The sequence below is a fragment of the Hippoglossus hippoglossus genome, chromosome 24 (genome assembly GCF_009819705.1).
Source record: "Hippoglossus hippoglossus isolate fHipHip1 chromosome 24, fHipHip1.pri, whole genome shotgun sequence".
Lineage (NCBI taxonomy): Eukaryota > Metazoa > Chordata > Actinopteri > Pleuronectiformes > Pleuronectidae > Hippoglossus > Hippoglossus hippoglossus.
Window position 1 is genome coordinate 14422101 of NC_047174.1, and position 18920 is coordinate 14441020.

General features: G+C 41.5%; 1 protein-coding gene and 1 long non-coding RNA gene across 4 annotated transcripts in view; one reads left to right on the forward strand and one right to left on the reverse strand.

Moving 5' to 3' along the window:
- Nucleotides 1-2570: 2570 nt before the first annotated feature.
- LOC117758161 lies at nt 2571-18008 on the reverse strand. Its single transcript, XR_004613242.1, has 4 exons — nt 17999-18008; nt 13183-13193; nt 7202-7206; nt 2571-2712 (listed from the first exon to the last, which is right to left on the reverse strand). It is a non-coding gene; the product is annotated as an uncharacterized LOC117758161 (long non-coding RNA).
- runx2b (RUNX family transcription factor 2b) overlaps nt 17592-18920 on the forward strand; it is a 41636-nt gene continuing 40307 nt past the window's right edge. The window contains exon 1 of one of the 3 annotated variants that reach the window (XM_034579584.1): nt 17592-18726. The gene's annotated coding sequence lies outside the window, so the exon portion shown is untranslated. Of the gene's footprint in view, nt 18731-18920 lie in introns of all 3 variants that reach the window. The other 2 variants (XM_034579582.1, XM_034579581.1) reach the window with 2 other exon arrangements.

An 18920-nucleotide genomic window follows, 5' to 3' on the forward strand; every position in this document is an offset into this window, starting at 1 on the left:
GCACTGAACGCACCCGGTGAACACACAAACTCTGCTGCGAGGAATCCTTGAGTAAAATATCCATTTACTTCACTGCAACACACAAAGGTGTGCCTCAAACCGGCTCAAATAGAAAAGCTAACACACGCCGACACACTGGCTGCGGCAAACTTCCCTCCCGTTTCTGGTTCTTATGGGTGAGAGGATCTGCCAGTTCTTGTTGGCGTCTTTGGGGGGCTGTTCGGAGTTGTGACTTGGACCAAAGCTGTAACTTTTGGTTCAATCTTGACGGAAAACTTCACCTCATAAGAAAAAAACAGTCACTCAGTGCTCTGTGTTTGTTGGGGTTTGTTTGATGCTGAATTTATCGTCTAAATATTGACGTGAAATTGGTCCTGTAATTAGCGGTGCCAGTTTGAAATAAACCGTAATGGATGCAATGAAATCGAGCATGTGGATGCAGTTGCTGAATATTGCAGATGCTACCTTATGCTCATTCACATTTCACAGATCTTCCTGTCTGTCGCCTGTCAAAGTATTTATATATTCTGTAAATCATCTGTTGTCTATGAAATAGATCCACAATTTCATCTGACAATGGGAGTAGCATCAACATCAATGTGTTCCAGATCTGGCAACCTGATAGCCTGCCTTTCTTCTCCCTGTAAACAGATCATCCATTCAAAGGCTCTACGTTTTACTTAAGACCAGCCCAGGCTCAGTGTCCGCTGACTGGTTCCACGTGTGCACAGGCGGGACTGAGGTGTGTATGTGTGTGGTTGTGTGTGTGTGTGTGTGTGTGTGTGTGTGTGTGTGTGTGTGTGTGTGTGTGTGTGTGTGTGTGTGTGTGTGTGTGTGTGTGTGCAACAGCTCCACTAAGGGGGTCATGAGTCACTGAAACGGGGACGTGACTGATGCCCTCTCTAAGTCTTACTCTAATTACTGCTGAGGTGTCTGTGATGGCCCTGGTGACAATCCCGAGCTCAGCCGGTGTGCTGTTTCAGCCCTGCCAAGATGACACTGTCACAAAACCCCAGGCCGTAAGCTGTAATTGTGCATTTTCAAAAGTGCTATATTACTCAATCACTGCACACCTTGACGTTCGGATGTGCGTAGGTCGTGGCGAGCGGCGGCCCTGTCAACTGCTGAAGTAATTGCTGCTGAGTAATGTTCTTTCTTTGGCTCAAAGGCAAAAAACTAAACAACTCACCAATAAATCTGGAGGCCATTTTAGGACGTCGCCTAACAGGCTATGAGTTCACATGGGAAAAAAAACCTCGACTATTATAAGCCAAAGAAATGGCAAAGTTGAAACCATACAACCTTAACAACATCAAATTAAAGCTCTCATCAAAAGTTGGCCGCCTTGGAAAGAGGGCGAGAAGGCACAAAGTTGGCGCACAGCGCAGCACAGTTAGAGGAGCTACCCCGCACCACTGACTGCACAGAAGCACAGCCTCGAGTCATTTCCAATGCTCGCAAAGACAATGGGGATACGTCGAGGCTTAAGTAATAAGCCCAAAATGACTTCCAGAGCAGCAGGGCCTCCTCATTTCAGCGTGGCAGCGATGCAGGGAAATCAGAGCCACGCAAGTTGAGGGTTTCATGGAAGATCAAAGATCGTGATTAGCCTACACTGTCCATCCACCATTATGGGGAGATCTGCCACCGATGGCAACCATATGCCTGCCGGATTAACCTCTCCATCACAATCACTATCCCGGGGAAGAGGATACGAAGACAAGAAGTGGAGGCACGAAGCGGGAGAGGAGAGCAGAACAGAGAGGTGAGAGGAGCCTAAACAGGCTGAGGGAGGGATGGGAGGAGTGGAAGTGGAGAGGCAGAAAACATCAAATGTCAGTCAGTGATGTGTGGCATAACACGTGTGCCCAATATGCAGGAAGCCTTTTGGCAGGTTTCCCTGACCTATATAGTCCGGAAGTTGGAGAAACTGCAGGCAGAAACAAGTCTTTCAACTTTTAAATGAGCCACAGTAGATGCTCTGTTCTGCACATTTGGAGTTTTAATAAAGCCGATACGAGTGAGAAGTAAAGAAGTGTAATTTCTCAAGGTTTGTCAGAGAAAGGGTTTTTCTGATTTAGTAAACATTTTTATTTTACTGCATCTATTTTTTTTGCGTGCCATGCCATTATTTTATGGTGATGATTGACAAAAGACCTGAATTAAATGAAGGCATAAAACAAAGTTGGACACAAACCAGGGACATTGCAGTTCATGATTGGCGCCCCAACTCCTTGGCCACCAGGGAGCCTCACACTTCTGTTATGTTTTACATTTTCCAATAGAGGACCAAGCCATTTATGTGCATAACTGTGGAAACAGCATCTATGCAACACATCTCTGTGTGGGCATTTTCTATGGCAGAGACTGCCCTCTGAAAACTGATGTTGAGGAAATACGCTGTCAACTCCTATTGTGTGTTATTTACTGCAGCTTTTTTTATTACCCCGTACAGCCTATGAACATTTAAACAAAAACGCTCGCATGACCATTTACAACATTTTCCATTGAACGAGACATAAATGCTTAGATTCAGATTCATCATTTTATTTGGGTTTTGATTTTCATGCTGTAATGTTAAGAAAAAACGTCCCAATGTCCCATTGCTGCAGCTCCTCTTTTCAGCCGCTGTCTGAAACGCTTGGTTTTAGCTCGTGTCTCTTTAAGGCCACCCCCCTGACAAATCCCAGTCTGCTCGAATTGGCCAGCTGGCTCACTATGTTGTGATTGGTCAACCGCTTCCAGCCTCCGCTCTTGCTTTACCATTCTTTGTTAGGGGGTGTGCCAGACTAGCCGCTTGTGTTGCATTATGCAAATGCAGAAGTATAAGAAGTATCAGCCTGATTACTGACGAGGCCTTGCAGGAGCTTCAGCAGCAGTCATTTCTGTCAGGGCGAGGAACTCTGTTTACCACAGACTTTAACCTTTTAGACATTTTTGCAAACCTTTTATATACACAAAAAAACTAGATCATACTAGAAGGAATGGGAAAAACAGAAAAAGCAGCTCCCCAAAAGTGAAGTCAAAACATCTTGATTGTCCCCCTAGTGGTTGGCACAAGTATAGGTCGTAAAACCCATCTTCTTTCAGAAGGGAAATGGTCCAAAGTAAAAAAGTCAAATAACATAACAAATAATCTTTTTCCAAAAGTTTTTTTTTTTTGTTGTTGTTGTTATAGCAAATTCTGGTCTCTAAAGAGGTGAAGCATTATGAATGACAACTGAGATTGACTCACGATTGGTCCGGCAGATTTGTGAGACCCCAAACACACATTATATTATATTATGGATCCAAATGATGAAACTGGCACAAAATGGCAGCAGCCACATGCGGGATAGTTTTGCTTAATTTTTGTAAAGTGGGAGGAGGTGTAGACCCATTGTCATTAAGTAGCGGTTGATGTGTTGAGTACATGTGCAAATTAATCTTTAACATGAAAAGTCTAGTATAAGACCATAAAATTTACTAAGACATTGTGTATGCTGAGCTATTCACCTATAAAGAAAGTTCGTATTGGTCTAGTTTCTGAAGTAAGAGTAACAGTTTGTATCAGAAGCAGACTGAACTTACCACTTAACCAAATAGTCAAAGTCCCAGCCAAAAGATGGAGCAATATGAATTGTGAAACATTTAGTAATTACCAAAGTTAATTAAATCAAATATTGCACCAATCAAATTACAGTACACACATAAGGGGGTTACTTACAGTACTAGCCAAACACCAATGATATACTGTGTATACAATCTCTTTAAAAATAAGTTGAACCAGAACATATATATATATATATATATATATATATCTTTGTCTGTTTTGCCTCTCTTCTTCACCCACTCCCCCAGCTGTGTGCCTTTTCCACATTACTCAGATGAGTCGATGAGCTTTAATGGGCCTGCGCTCTCTTTCATCAGAGGGCCAGGTCGTCACTATTCAGTGGAAAGCCTATGTGGGCTTGGCTGCTCGGGGAATAGGAGCGGGATTATGTGATATCATATTGTTTAGCAGGGGATCCCCCCCTCCCTTGGCAGCATCCCTGAGATTTAGTCATGCCTTCAATAGGTGGGTAGTCATCGTGTCCTCTGATGCGGCTCTGCGAGCAGTTGATATCTGCTCTGGTGATATTTTATCTTCAGCTGTCATGACAGAAAATTGAAATTAAAATGAAGGCATTTGTTAGAAAGGGATGAGTCACTAGTATATCATACGGACACATTCAGGCAGTTATATGACACACACACACACACACACACACACACACAGCAACTCTGTGACTCCCTGTCTGTTCTTTCCAACTGAGAAAATGAGTGGGTGGAAACACTCAGCCAATTCCCTTGAGGCGTGTTTTTGCATGAAGAGTGAGCTATCTGATGAAACTGTTTTGTGAAGCAGCAGTTATGGTTTATATATTTTCTGTGTAAACCATTTAGCCTTGTTTGATATAAATGCACCAGTGGCAGGAGGACACTTGGCCCCGTGAAGCTCCTTAAAAACAATTTGCGCTGAGATCATGTTTGCATTTTAGCTCATAGTGAAATTCAAGATTAACTTTAAGGTATGATTTAGGGAAACCCGATGGTGGTTATACGAGAAGGTCAACACAGATAACTGCCGCTGCTTGTGGAGCGGTTCACACTGGGCCTCCCATGGCTCCCCTGTGGCGTTTGAGCTCTCACAACAAAAGTTAATGCCACCTTTTAGAGCCTTGATGCTGTGAAACCTGAACACCCAGAGGCCTTGCTGTATTGTGGAAAATGAAAGCATGTAAGAGGATTTCATTTCTCGCCAAATTTGACTTAATGCTTGAATAATATGACATGTACTTAATTAATTTTGAGGTTTGCTGAGTATAATGAAACATGGAGATACTGTACCTGAAACAACATGTACGAGTTGCGGTTGTGTTACGTTTGGGAATCTGGACGGGTGGATTGTGCCTGTGAATAAGCAGCCCCTTCCATCCCACCATTCCACTCTAATTAGGTGCAACAGATTCAATATAAACGTCATGGCCTTTCACATAATCCTGCCCATTAAAATAAGAACCACCATTAGGGAACACTGATGTAATGACTGTTATGAATGCAAGCAGTTCTAAATGTCAAATGTCATTTATCAAGGCCACCCAAGTTTCTCCTATGTTACGAAACGTTTACAGATGATTATCAAAATGCTTGGCTATGTCTTTTCTTGACCAAACACACAAGCATAGAACGGCAAAAGTGAAAGCGTTAAGAGGAATTAACCAGTTTCCTAAATGCGGAAGTAGTACTTCCTCTTATGAAGGACGAGCTTAAGCTAGGCTTGGTAGCGATTCCAGAATAATTTACTAGTGCTGCAAGTTTGAGCTACATATGCAGTTATATTCAGCAATACCATCCATAGCTAATCATCCATCTAAGCAAACACAACCTTCTTTTAACGTGGACTTTTTTGCTCTTTATACGATGATTTTACTATAAACATCATAAGAATAACCCTCAATATAATGACACAAACGTTACATATAGGTTTTTCTAAACTAACATATATTGGTTGGTTTTGGTGCAGTGGTAAGAACTGTCACCCCACAGCAAGAAGGTTCCTGGTTTGACTCCTGGTTCTGCTGGGGTCTGTCTGTGTGGAGTTTGAATGTTCTCCTTGTGTCTGTTTGTTTTTTTACTCTGGCTCCAGCTTCCTCCCATAGTCCAAGAAATGCAGATTGAAGTTAGGTTGATTATCTGATCTTGTTTAAATGTGAATGTGAGTGTAAATGGTTGTTTGTCTTTGTTTGTTGGTGCCGCGATTCAATGTCAGTTGGGATAAGCGGAACGGATAATAGATGGATGGATTAATGATTAGGTCCTAAAAAGAAGAATGAATGCATGTGTTAAGTATTTCTAGGAGGGGAAACATTTATCTGGCTCCAAATTACGACATGATACCAATGATATACTTATCATTATTAGTTAATAAATATCATTCACAAGTACTTTTGAAAATGCTTTTAAACCATGACTTTTATAGTGGTTATGTGTTACTACATTTTAAAGTGAAAAACCAGAACTCTGGTGTATTGATTCATTCCCCTCATGCTGTAACTTTAGTCGTGCCTTCTGGAAATATCTATTCCTGTGGCTGGTTGTCCAAAGAACAACACAAAAAGACACTTTAGAACATTTCATCAAATATCATGACATAGGGAAAAATACAACTAGACAAATATTATTTTTAAATATATGACAGTTGACATTAACAATGATATATGAAGTGCAATGTATAAGTTAGAAATTTCTTCAGTTCTCAAATATGGCAAGTAGTCGTCCAGAGGAAACGTCTTTAAGGATGAAATGTTCCTTCAATCTATTTTGAGTGAAAGTCGGTTCGTTAAACATACTGGAAAATCACATTTTCTATGCTGGTCTGCAGCATAAAAGTCAAAGGGAGGAAGATTTAGAATTCCAAATAAAGACGGAGACAGATTCTGTCTTTAAAGTCTCGTTTCTGTTATTTCATCGGGATCAAATGGTTATGCTGTACTTTGCTTGAGCAGCAGTCAGTAAACACTACAGCAAATATGTACGTTGGACAGGCTTGAATGTGTCTGCATTTCAAATGTAAGTCTCAATTAACCCCATAAGGGTAGAAAAAAAATCTCTTCCAGTGATGAAGAGCTTATAGTTTATTATGCAGTGATGAAGACTGAGAACATAAAATTGATGCTTCCACAGCCTCAACTCTTTAGGGAAGACACCACAAGGAAAAACTGTAAATCTATCATATGCAAGACTTTCAACAATTTAGTCACCCTTTGAAATTTGCCTTGATGAGCAGTAATTGCCATCCAGACCCTTGAATCTTCTGCACACTTTCATGTCCCCTCAGTGGGTCTTGAATCATGGCATCTCGTGGTCTCCCTAAACGACCCTTTGGGTGTCTGATCTGCGAGAGAAGACCACCAAAATTGCAAAACTTTGGCACCTAGGCAGGCCCTCTGGTGTGCCCATTAAATCATTTTACCCTATTCCCATCTCAATATAGCCATGTATTTCTGAACAAGATAAATATTTGTCTAATACGTAGTGTAGTGCAGTACTGGGCTCAGGCCAAACACACCGCTATCAAAACAGGAGTGAAAGAGGAGCATTCAGCAGTCGCTGATTATTGCACATGCAGTGTTTACACATCTCTGATAAGCAGGATTTAGATTTTCGACTTCAAATTAACACTTTCTAAATAAAACATCTGATGGTGACCTTAAACCACAAACTCAAACTTTTCATTTTCATTATTTATTGCAAAAGATCATCTCAACATTCAGACCCTATGCTGGTACTTGCCAACTTGAAACTTGTTGGCCAAAGGACCATTTGATAGAGAAATGGAAAAATAATAGCAGACAAAATGTCCTTGGTTTAAAAAAGAAATGTAGCCTCGATTCTGAGCAGTTCCTTCAATTACAAACTGTTTCAAAAATATCAGATATAATGTGGAAAAAATAAACACTGATAATTTGTTGAGAGACAAATTTGAAATGTTTACGGTATCTCAGTTACATAATGCCTTTTGGGTTGTAGTCCAATTGGAGAGACACTGCTGGCTTTCATTAGCAGCAGGCATTTTTCTCCATCATATTGAGCGATGCTGCCAGAAGTCTGTGCTTCTCAAAACATTGCAGGCCCCTGCCAACAAGTCCCCGCCACCCCCTACACCACCGCACCCTCTCTCCTCCCAGCGCAGCCAGAGCGGGGCCAGATCGCAGAAAGGCAGCACAGGCAGCGTGGCCCTTCTCCAAGCCTGTCCACTTTGGAAATCGCCACACGCAAGCGCTGGCCTCTCTGTCGGTGGCGTGATGGGGTCACCTTTGGGGCCCAGGGTGTGTAAACACACATGACCCAAGACAAACTTTCACAATTCCGGCAGGTGTGCAAACAGGAGGCCGCAAAAATACCCGGAAAACTCTGACCATGCAAAAATAATATTACTACCTCTGATGAACTCCTATGAACGCAGGAGGAGAGGCAGAAAGACCGACCAATCCAGGGTGTGGAACTGTTGTCAGCGGACAGGCCGAGTTAGCGTAGTGCACAGAAATTCGTCACATATAAGAGAACTAGTAGCTTTGATTGATTTGGACGGAAGACTCACCTGTTCTGAATGGACACCAATGTGGCATTCATCCAGCCCACCCACCAAGCTGAGGAAAGTCAGAACTTCATGGCGAAATTAAATACGAAACAGGAAACAGAGACATTTTTTTCGCAGTGCAGATAAAATCTGAGCATGCCTTCATTTTTCCTTGTCTCTCAAATTCTAGCTCAATAAAGCTCCCCATGTGGCCGACGCTCTATTTAATGTCTTGAATTTCTGCAGTGTTCGCTTCATGGCCTGCACCAGCGATACAACCCACCGTGCTCTGATCCGTTGTCTCCTGGGCCAGTGAGTCCCGGAGCTGACCTCTGTGGGGAGTCTTCAAGGCACCACATGTTGGTTTTGTGTCCATATGAACTCTACTTGCTTGAGCAGTTGGGCCTATGGTACCAAGTCTGAAGGACACAGCAAAACAAGGATTTAACTACAACCAGATGCAGCACTGTCCTCCCAGATCATCCGTTATGTTTTGTGTTAGATCCTCCTCAGATAGTCGTGCTGCCAGGGGAACGGGAAGCCTGTTTGTTTGTCAAGGACAATCATAGGGTTGCAAAGTGCTCACAAATCTGTTTTGATTCTGGCGGCCAGCTAATGCCATGGCACTCACTGAACATCTGGCTTTGCAGTTCTGCAAATGCTATTTCCATTTCTGATTTCAGAATTATTTATGAATGATGGGCTAATTAATGGATAATCCTACATCTGACACGGTGTAACCACAAACAGATCATTTTTTCTGACTGAAGTAAATCTTTGTCATAACAACATGCAATTTGAGACGACTGATTTCTTCTTTATAATGATATCATTGTTGCAGCTTACCTCTGCTCACCCCTACTCCTAGACATTGAGTAAGCACGTAGCAGCCTGCTGGTTATACTATTAGCAATACAGATGAGAGATGTCTGCATGTCTGTAAAGTCAACCTGTAATTATCATGGCTCTATATCCCCGGGCGAGAGACTAAGTCAGATTTATAGATTTATTCTGTCTTCAAATTAGCATCATGCCTCGGATTCCAGCATTTCATCTTGAAGGCTGCTGGAATGTTTTTAGAGCAAAAAAAGGAGTCATTGTAATTCACAAATACACATCCCAAAACCACCATCTGTGAAATAGTGTTGGAACAGCAACAATATGTGAGTGTACCATTCAAAGGAAGACGTATTAAAAGCCGCATTTAACTGCAGCTGCACTCCTTTCATTTTCTTTCTGGAACGGTTGAGATCTCTTGTAATAAAACAAACCAAAAGTGTCTAATTCTGTACCTTGTTGGGAAATAAAACTCCTACTCTTACTACAGTGAGACAAACGCTTATAAAAGAAGTCAAAGCTACTACATTACAGGCCATGAATGATTTTTTTTCAAGCTGTATTCAGCAGACCGTCATTCACAAATACATATAAAAGACATTAAAAGACATGTGCTAGATATTATGCTGTAGCAGTATATTAATTGTTGTGATAGGCCAACAGAAAAATACATTTTAAGTTTTTAAGTTTAAGGTTTAGTTTGGTTTAATTTGGATTTAAATAGATCATCATCATCATCATTGTTAGACTTTATCAACATGAATGTGCCTCAATGCAGGTTTAAGTAGATTACATTAAAATATATATTACATTCAGTCACTAATTACTTTCACAAAACTGTAGTTGGTGTTATTTAATCTGGACAATACTTTTATTTAGCAATACCTGTTTTTGTGATATGACTGCACAAGATGAGGTAGGAAAAAAAGTGATGAGACAAAGAAACCCAGTGTTGGAGCTGGAGTATATTATACCTCAGTATTCACTACATTTACATTTAAATTGCTTCACTACTCTTACAAATCTTCATACTTTTTTATTCTTCTGATTAGTATTGTTCAATTAAACGATTAATATAACTTCCATCAATAGCAGTTTTTAATAAACTTAAAAGAAATATTAATCTGACACTTTTAATAATTATCAATATCGACTGATGTGAACATTTTTAGCTTGATATAATTTTAGGCCATATAGCCAAGGCCCTAATACTTGCTTTACGTGGCTGTCAGGTATCCTACAGGACTTCAACTTGTAATGGAGCCTTTTTTACATCAGAACTCTATTAACTTTTATTTAAGGATAGGCTCCAGTGATCAGACAACCACGAGGTTTATAAAATTTATTTCAGGTATGCATGCAAATTCAAATTTTCTCCCGTGCTATATTTTACAGCAGCACAGGACACCCACCTCTGTTTAACCGGGCTTCTGAGTGTCCTGCTCTCACTTTAAACTCACTCCCAGCAGCACAGTAAGCCTCTAATTTTTTTACAAGCATATTTAATCCGCTTGCATGTTTTACCGGCGCGGCGAGGAATGCACGGTCTTTTTAAGAACATGTTTGCAAGTGCTACCTCACCCGTGTCTTGTAATGTATGCATTCCTATGTGCCAATATGCTGTTGGATTAGTCAAATTCCAGCATATATTATAAAAAGATAGGTGCTCTCTGTTTCAAGTTAAGTGTTTTTTTTCTTCCTGCGAGGAGTAAATACATTCCTCGGCTGGCTTGTCCCGGATTGATCTCTGCTGACTCAGAGGAAAGATTGCATACCTACCGAGCATCTAATAGACAATGCCCCCGGGGTTACTCTTGTGCACGTTCAGTACATGTGCAGACGACTTTGAGCAGAGAACAATATGTTTACAGTTCAACCCAGACTTTGGGGTGGCAACACAGACTGATTTGTGCTGTGTTTCTGCAGACTGCCGTGTACTCCTGTCAGCAACAAAAAGAGGTGCAGGTGAAAAATCTCATCTGCAGTTTTGAAGTTTTAGAGTTGAAATTAATCTGATCAGTATAAATGTCAGATGTAATATAGTTTTACTATGATTTACAAAAAGAAGTATGGCAATTCCTATTTTTCCAGTATAAATCTGGATTTGCGTATTCTCGTCTGATTTGAATTTGATATTCAGACAGCAATAAGATATAAAGCCGTAAAACTATGGTGCAGTTGTGTGAGCACTTTTAAATGATTATCCTGAGACAATACAGCCAGTGAACTCTGGGAGCTGGCCCGCCTGCCTGCCTGCACTTCAGGCTCTATTATGACTGGTTCAAGTCAGCGTCCTAGCTCGTACATCTTTCTAAAATTATACACCACAATGAAGAAAAGCGGCCACTTCTAAACAATGTCAAAAATTCAGATTTAGATTCCCCCCTCCTTTTTTTTATCTTGTTATTGTGTTACACAGGGACTGAAAGAAGAGTCACAGCATTATGAAATCATGTGAGGAGGGCAATTATCCATCACAAAAGCCCCACAGAAAAAAAAATAACCCACCGGCTGGAGGAGACAACAGAGCCTTTTGTTTGCCCCATTGTCAGTGACACAGTGCCGAACTCCTCCTCATAATGGCTTGTTTCTCCAGCGAGCCGTCTGCCTTTATCAGTCACACTTTGTTCTCGACAGCGAGTAAACCGAGTTTCTGAGACACATAATGGGCTGCCTATGTGTAAGCTCATTCAGGTTGCGATTGGCTGTCTTGACCCCGATATCTGAGTCACGGCCAGCGCATGCTAACGTATTCCTCCTCACGCTTGCTGTATGCCTGACACACAGTCATCTCTGTTTTTGACATTTGCTCAGGGTGATGGCATCATGTGACCAGGGGGGGCGTCATGTGACGCTGCGTTGTTGTATCATCAGTGCAATTTGATTATAATGCTGACTTAGCAGTTCAGCCAATTGAACTCTGTCAACCTCGGTCCCGAGCAGCTATTGTGAAATCTCTCAGCTGTTGACAACTGACCACACAATGACAGGGTTTCCAGTGGTTATACTGTACCGACCTCACTGTACTCAAGCTTAAGTGAGTCAGAGCCGAGATAGAGTAGAAGCTGGAACTTCTCCGAGGTCCTCAGTCATGGTCAGGGAGTTTTGGGTATGAAGGAGCCGCTGTTAGGTCTCCGCTCAGGTCTCAGCGGCCGGACCTGTCCTCACCTTTAACACAGCATGTCGTATATAAACCAGACAGCCAGAGCTGCGGAGGGCCAGTATACTTCTTATAAGGAGAAGTGCCATAGTGTTTCACTGAGGTTGAGACATAGCGGGAGAGCGGTATGCATGCCAAGTCAGAAAGATATATATAAGTCCAACTCCATCTACTTAGCACACAAATTAAACCAGCTTGTCAGTGAACATTTAGAAATCATCGCTTGGGTCTCAGCGGGCCTCGCTGTTTGAACTGCAGTGTAGGTAGGTAGGCACTGTTTATGCTGGACTGGGCCCTTGATTAAAATGAGGAATGGGGGAAAAAAGAAACGTCTCCGTCTCTCAGTGGTCAGCCACAGCCTCCTTGTCGCAGCCTCCACCAATGATCTGACTTTCCCTTTTTTATTTTTTTATTTTATGTGATCACAACTCCGAGAGCTATTTTTAATGTGTGTTTAGGTTGTGCGCCCGCCATTCGATATTAAACATTTCCCCTTATTACTTAAAGACCAACTTTATTTTCCCTCAAAGCTGTGACTCCAAAAACAGCTGTCCAGACACCACAAGAAAGGACCTTAAGTTGCTGGAAGATGTAGATCCCACTGCTGGAGTCCAGAAGAAAAATATCTACTTTTCATTAAGATTATACCATACAGTACATTACCAAACAATTCACATACAACATCAACATCCTCTTGGCGACTCGACGTCGTAGATTAAGTTTCTGCAACTCTGTGAGTTTTGGAGTGAACTTCTCCATGCCTCTCGCTTGATCGTATGGCTCCAGGTCACCGTCCTGCCTCGGTAGCGCTGTAAAGAGATATTTACGTTCACACCATGCAGCGCGGCGGCCAACAGAAGCTGATTGCAAGTGGTGTTTGTTTCCAATGAAAGCACGTTAATTCGGGCTCGGCCGCAGTGTAAACTACCTTGGCGTTTTACAGATGTCGCCTGTTAAAGTGAATCACTGTACCTGCCTGTTTGCCCGGCTGGGCCGTTCTGATGCCTCGCCAGAAAGAGTACACAACACAAGCCAAAAGGGCTATTAATAAGCCCTTCCTTTTCTAATACTGTAATACCTCTACGTGTGTAATGTCTGCTCCGGTCTAATTATGTCACCTCATTTTTAGCTTTCGCCTGGAGACGAACACAGACATCCTCAGTCTGACTTAATTTTAACTCATCTTAGGTGTCATTATCCACCAATATTTCTCCTGAAATACTCTGTTGCAATAAATAATTTTCTGTGAAAACAGTTGAGTGTGAACTTCATCTGCTGCGACAAAGCAGGGAAGTAGTCTGCCGTACTGTAGCAGCGCTTCGTTACACACACACATGCACACACACCGTGTTAATAGCATGTATAATTTGAATTATGTTCCAACACATGATACCTCTATTATGTTTGTATGAGAGCTTGTGATAACAAAAGTGAGTCCATGTGAAGGTGTGTGGTCCTGAGTGGTAGGAGAGAGAAAGTGTCTGGCAGGGTGGGCCATCGACCACAGTCCTCAGGGCAGACCTTGGCCAGAGCTCAGAGTATGGCCAAGCTCCTCAGCTACACACACACACACACACACACACACACACACACACACACACACACACACACACACACACACACGAGTACAGCAAGTATACGGCCACCGGTGGAGAGGCAGTAATGAATGAAATATTATATTCCACATCATATTCCAGCCTTTAACATCATTACATTCACATAAAGGCTTTTTATGACAGCAGTACAACTGTACATATATTACAAAATTGTCTCTACAGCAAAATGAAGAAGCTGGCAGTACCTCCCTCAAGTGTTTTTTTTTTTCATGGGATGTTTTATGGAACTCCCTCCACTCTAAATACACATAGTGGGTCTGTAACCAAGACTAATCCGATTTGACTGTTCAATATGAATATCTGACAGTTTGTTCGTTTTATTAATATATATATATATTATCAAGCTACACTTGAGCAAATTATTCTGAGCGATTCTCAGGACTCAGCTGGATGTTTCATTGTTCATTGTGTGTTTTATTGTGTTCAAGAGCCACAGATCGGCCTTGTTTTGGGGACATGAAGAGGATTTCAACAAATGAAGTGTTGGAGCAACAACTTCCCAACCCTAACTTAAAACAAGTTCTTTTTTCGAGCTAACACGAACAAGAGATCGGAAATGTGAAACTACATTTTCTGCCAACACTACAAACTAAAACAAAAGTCAGAGACTATATCATATTAACTTTCTTTCCATTTTCTATTCTATGTTAATGTAATTTCGGAACATGACAGTGCAAGGCCTATCTTCCTCAGTGCAACTTCTTCCGTCTCACTCGTCCTGTTACCTGGTCCCCAGCAGCCTGTACCCGTCTCAGCCTGTACCCGTCTAAGACTAGTGGACAGAACAACATCACATGGTTGAATGATTTTATCCACAGAGCACTGTGAAAGCGAGGAGTGCTCACTCTGCAGCTACTATCATGGACAGAAAGGTCAGCAAATGTAGCTTAACACTGACTAACAAAAGCAAAAAAACAAAGGCACTTGAGAAATTGCAGTCGATTGTGGGTCTGGGTTTGATCCCAGACCCACAATGATTATTTAAAGCTTTAACTATCTGGAGGCTGGCCAAAACTATATACATACATACATTTATTAATAACATAACATAACATAATCAGCTCCTTTCACAACATAATTGCTAAAATGTTTCCAATCAGACCAGAATAAATTCAATTAATACCATTTTACCAATCTTTAGATAGATAGATAGATAGACAGATAGACAGATAGATAGATAGATAACCTTTATTTAGACAGGGTATAAACCAATTGAGAGCAGAACTCTCATTTACAATGGTGCCCTGCATTTACATAAACAAGTACAAATTGCAATGCAGAGGAGAAAAATGTCTTTCATAAAGTAAAACTTCATTTAAAAAAACATAAATGTTGTAAGGTTTAAAAACGATCTAATTGAGTCCTGAAGTTTATTCCAACTATGAGGAGCGTGGTATCTGAATGCAGTTTTACCCAGTTCATTGTGCATGCAGGGTTTGTCAATGGTGATGTGTTGTTGAGAACGAGTGTGGTGATCCATATGTCTAACTTTTAAAAGGGATGATAAATAAAATGGTAGCTTATTAAGCATAGCTTTGTAAAAATACCTTTGCCAAATATCTCCAAAATATTATACTCTAGAAAACAAAATCAAAACCTTTAATTTCGGGTGAGGTTTAGGGTTTGAGATCAGGGGGCTTTAGACTGACTTATAGACAGGATCAGAGGTTGTGGTCAAAGTTTCAGTGATGGAAAAGTTTTGTGGTTTTCTTAAGGTGGGTGAACTGCTGACCTGCAACAGTCGGGTGAATTCAACAATATTTGGCCAACTCTAACTAAACTTTGTTACTGCATCACAGGGAAAAACATCACTCATCCCTTGTAGTTACAATCTTTGCAACCTCTTGAAGAACTCATGCAGAGATATCTGAGACTACAACATCATCATAGCTGAGATTTTTGTTTATCACATGCCGTGCCACCCAAGACGTTACGTTTCCTGCCATACGAGTTGGGTTTTGACATTTATGCTTTATTTTTTCATTCCATGTATTCGATTCAATCACAATGTGCAATTTATATTCCCATCAAACTGAATGTAATTTACTGTGACTCAGCAGAACAGACAGTGGTGCTGCGCTCTGTCCTAAAGTTGAACGTTTTTGACAAGAAAGCATCCATTTGCGGTAACATTAAAAATGTTTATACATAACCTTAAATTTTTTTCAGTATCAAGTCCTTCACTAATCCTTATGTACAGCATATCCTTGCCAATGCACTGATGATCCAACATATGCAATTATTAAGAAAAAATATTGTTGAATAGTTCTGAGTATAATTAGTATAAAGCTGCATGGGTGACATGTTTGATTAAATCTCTGGAAGGGTGTGTGTGTGTGTGTGTGTGTGTGTGTGTGTGTGTGTGTGTGTGTGTGTGTGTGTGTGTGTGTGTGTGTGTGTGTGTGTGTGTGCGCGCAGCCTTTCCCTAAGGATTCTGTAACATGCGCTGCAACTCAAGAAGCATGTTCTTGTTTTAGACTGCAAATATTTACAAAGCGTCGCGCCAAGGAAAATGTTTCACTGCACAAAAATAAGTTAGGTGGGGAAGACTTGTAGAAATGCTGTTGTGCTGCTGAATATGGGGAGTTAGTATTTCATGTTTGACACTTTTATTCACATTTGTTTCTGATGCTATATTAAGTATATCAAGATTTGAAAGAAATAAGGGCTAAAGATCTTAAGAACAACTTTAGTTTGAATATTTACAGATACAGCAATAAAAACTGTTTGAGATGTAGTTCTTTCATTTTTAAATATTTGTTTTTATTATTATTTTATCTCAAATTTCATTTGAGTTACAGTTACTAAATTGTTGTGGAGTCTACATCAATGATGAACATTTATTGTAAAATCAGTCTACATTGTAGACTGATTTTATGTTATCTTGGGGCTTTGTTGTAACTTTGTAAAAACTTAATACATTTATAACATTAGTAATGTAACAGCTTAACCTTAAACAGTTGAAGCAAATTATGAAAAACATATTTTCTCCCGTATCTCTTGTGGTTTCTAACGTTGCTCTTTTTTGTTTGAATTGGCCCCTAGACATATATTAAATAAAGAGACGTATATTATATATATACTATATATTCACTATTGGGTGTTGAGTAACACATTAACTATGTCTCCACTGTGATCTAATACAATACAGGTAAAAGTATGTTTATTTGTCACGCTCAGAAAAAACAACAAAAAAACAGGAACAGGAATAATCTAAAAAACACAGTGTGAACAGCTTTTGTCTGGACTACTGCTTTGGTAGAAAGGAGTTCACAATAAGGACTGTACATCACACTTCCTAGAAAGTGATACTGAAGTGTAATTTTCAATGTAGTGAGTAACACAAGCAAAATCCTCTTCAACTCCCATGTATTTTGATGGAGGTACAAAAATCACAGAACCAAGCTACCTGTATGGCTAAACACCAGTAGACAGAAGTAAAAATTGTTTTTCCTTTTTAATGGTGATGGACTATCCCTTCAAATCAAAGGTTGTTACTCAACCACAGCAATATATTTATGCAAATCACTGATTTAGATGCCAGTAGCCTGGGGCACTGTCCCTGTCTTTACTGCTTCATGCCTGCCCACTGACTGGTGTCAAAATGACAGGGAGTCTTTGTCACTTTCCAATCCAACAGAACTCCTTGCTCTTGTCCGCGTTCCCCTCTTCTTCTGTACCAACACCTCGTCTCCGTTTTGGATTTGTTGTAAAAAAACTCCTGTGACGATCAAAGGCGAGGCATGACAATGTGCTGAGACCTGTGAGGCTCTGTGCTAAATGTGCGAGCGTGGGAATCTGTGCGTGTGTGTAGTAGGATGATTCATCGTTATTGTCACAAGTTGCCTGCAATCCACTACATGTTGGCAGGCCATTCATGGAAGGTGTCTGTGTTATAGTGCACATTTCCAAGTGTTGGTAACACTGTGAGGAGCAAACTCTTTCACATAGAGGACAGGGGGCCATGAGTTACGGCCTTTTACAGGAATTGACCCTGTCTATGAGAGACGTTTAAGCTCGGCATGGGCTGGCATGCATACTGTACATGCACATGCACACACTAATGTATTATATTGATAACAACTAAGACTGCTGTCTGTGACACAGCAATGTCAAGAAAGCGCAAGTTCAAGCTGCAAAAAGTGACACAAAGGCAACTCGCTAGACACTCATCTGTAAATAAGCTGTTTTCACACCACCTCCACTTACACACACACACTCAGCCTGTCTGTCCCTCTCTTCCCCCATTCTCTCTGCTCTACACACACACTCACATGTACACACCCAGTCTCACGCCGCCAGCCAGCCAGCCAGCCAGCCAGCCATTCGTTCCTCACTCACACCCTCAAATCTTACCAAGCTCAGCTCTCCGTGCTCAGAGGCAGACAGGAGCAGCACGGCAGCCTGTTAAAGGAGTTGAGGGAAGGAGCAGCAGAGTCAGAGAGACACATTGAAAGAGAGAGAGAAGGAAGGGGGGGTGAAAGAGAGAGAGAAGAGAGAGGGGGATGAAAGAGTGAAGGGAGAGCAGAGCTGAGAGAGCGCTGTTCCCCATATGCTGAGGAGGCAAGGGCGGTTGAACAAGCTGCCCCCACTGAAGCCTCCTGACTCATGGGAGCGTCAGACCCCGATCCCCCAGAGAGCTTGGAAACGCTGCTGAACCACGCGCAACAGAGAAGGAGGGGAGCCAGAGAGAGAAAAAAGTCCAGGGAGACGAGACGAGAAGAGAGAGGAGAGGGAAGAAAGCCACAACGGTAGGCTGTCCCATTGAATTGCTCTGCCGTGATGACGTCAGAGGGCATGTGACCCAGGCTCTCCAGTGACGGCACATGGAGGGCAGGAAAGAGACGAGTTTTAAAGCTGGTGCCTTTTGGGTTGTGTGAGGGCTCTACTCGCCTCCCAAACAACCACAGAACCACAGACGTGCGGCTCGGGGTTGGTGTTTGAGGGCGACCTGGAGTGTAAATGGTTAATCGTCGCGGGCCAGCACCAGTCACAAGGACGGCGCTAAGCGAGTAAGTACGTTCCAACCACACTCGCCAAGCAAGCAAGTCCGACACCATCTGATCTATCCGCAAAGGCGATATTTGCCTCTGCACTTTTTTTCTCTATAAAACCAAACCTGGTTGTTACTTGTGGTCATCCAAATAGTTGATACGTAAAAGCATGTCTTGTGGATGGCTTTTCCATTTTTTTTTTTTCATGACAT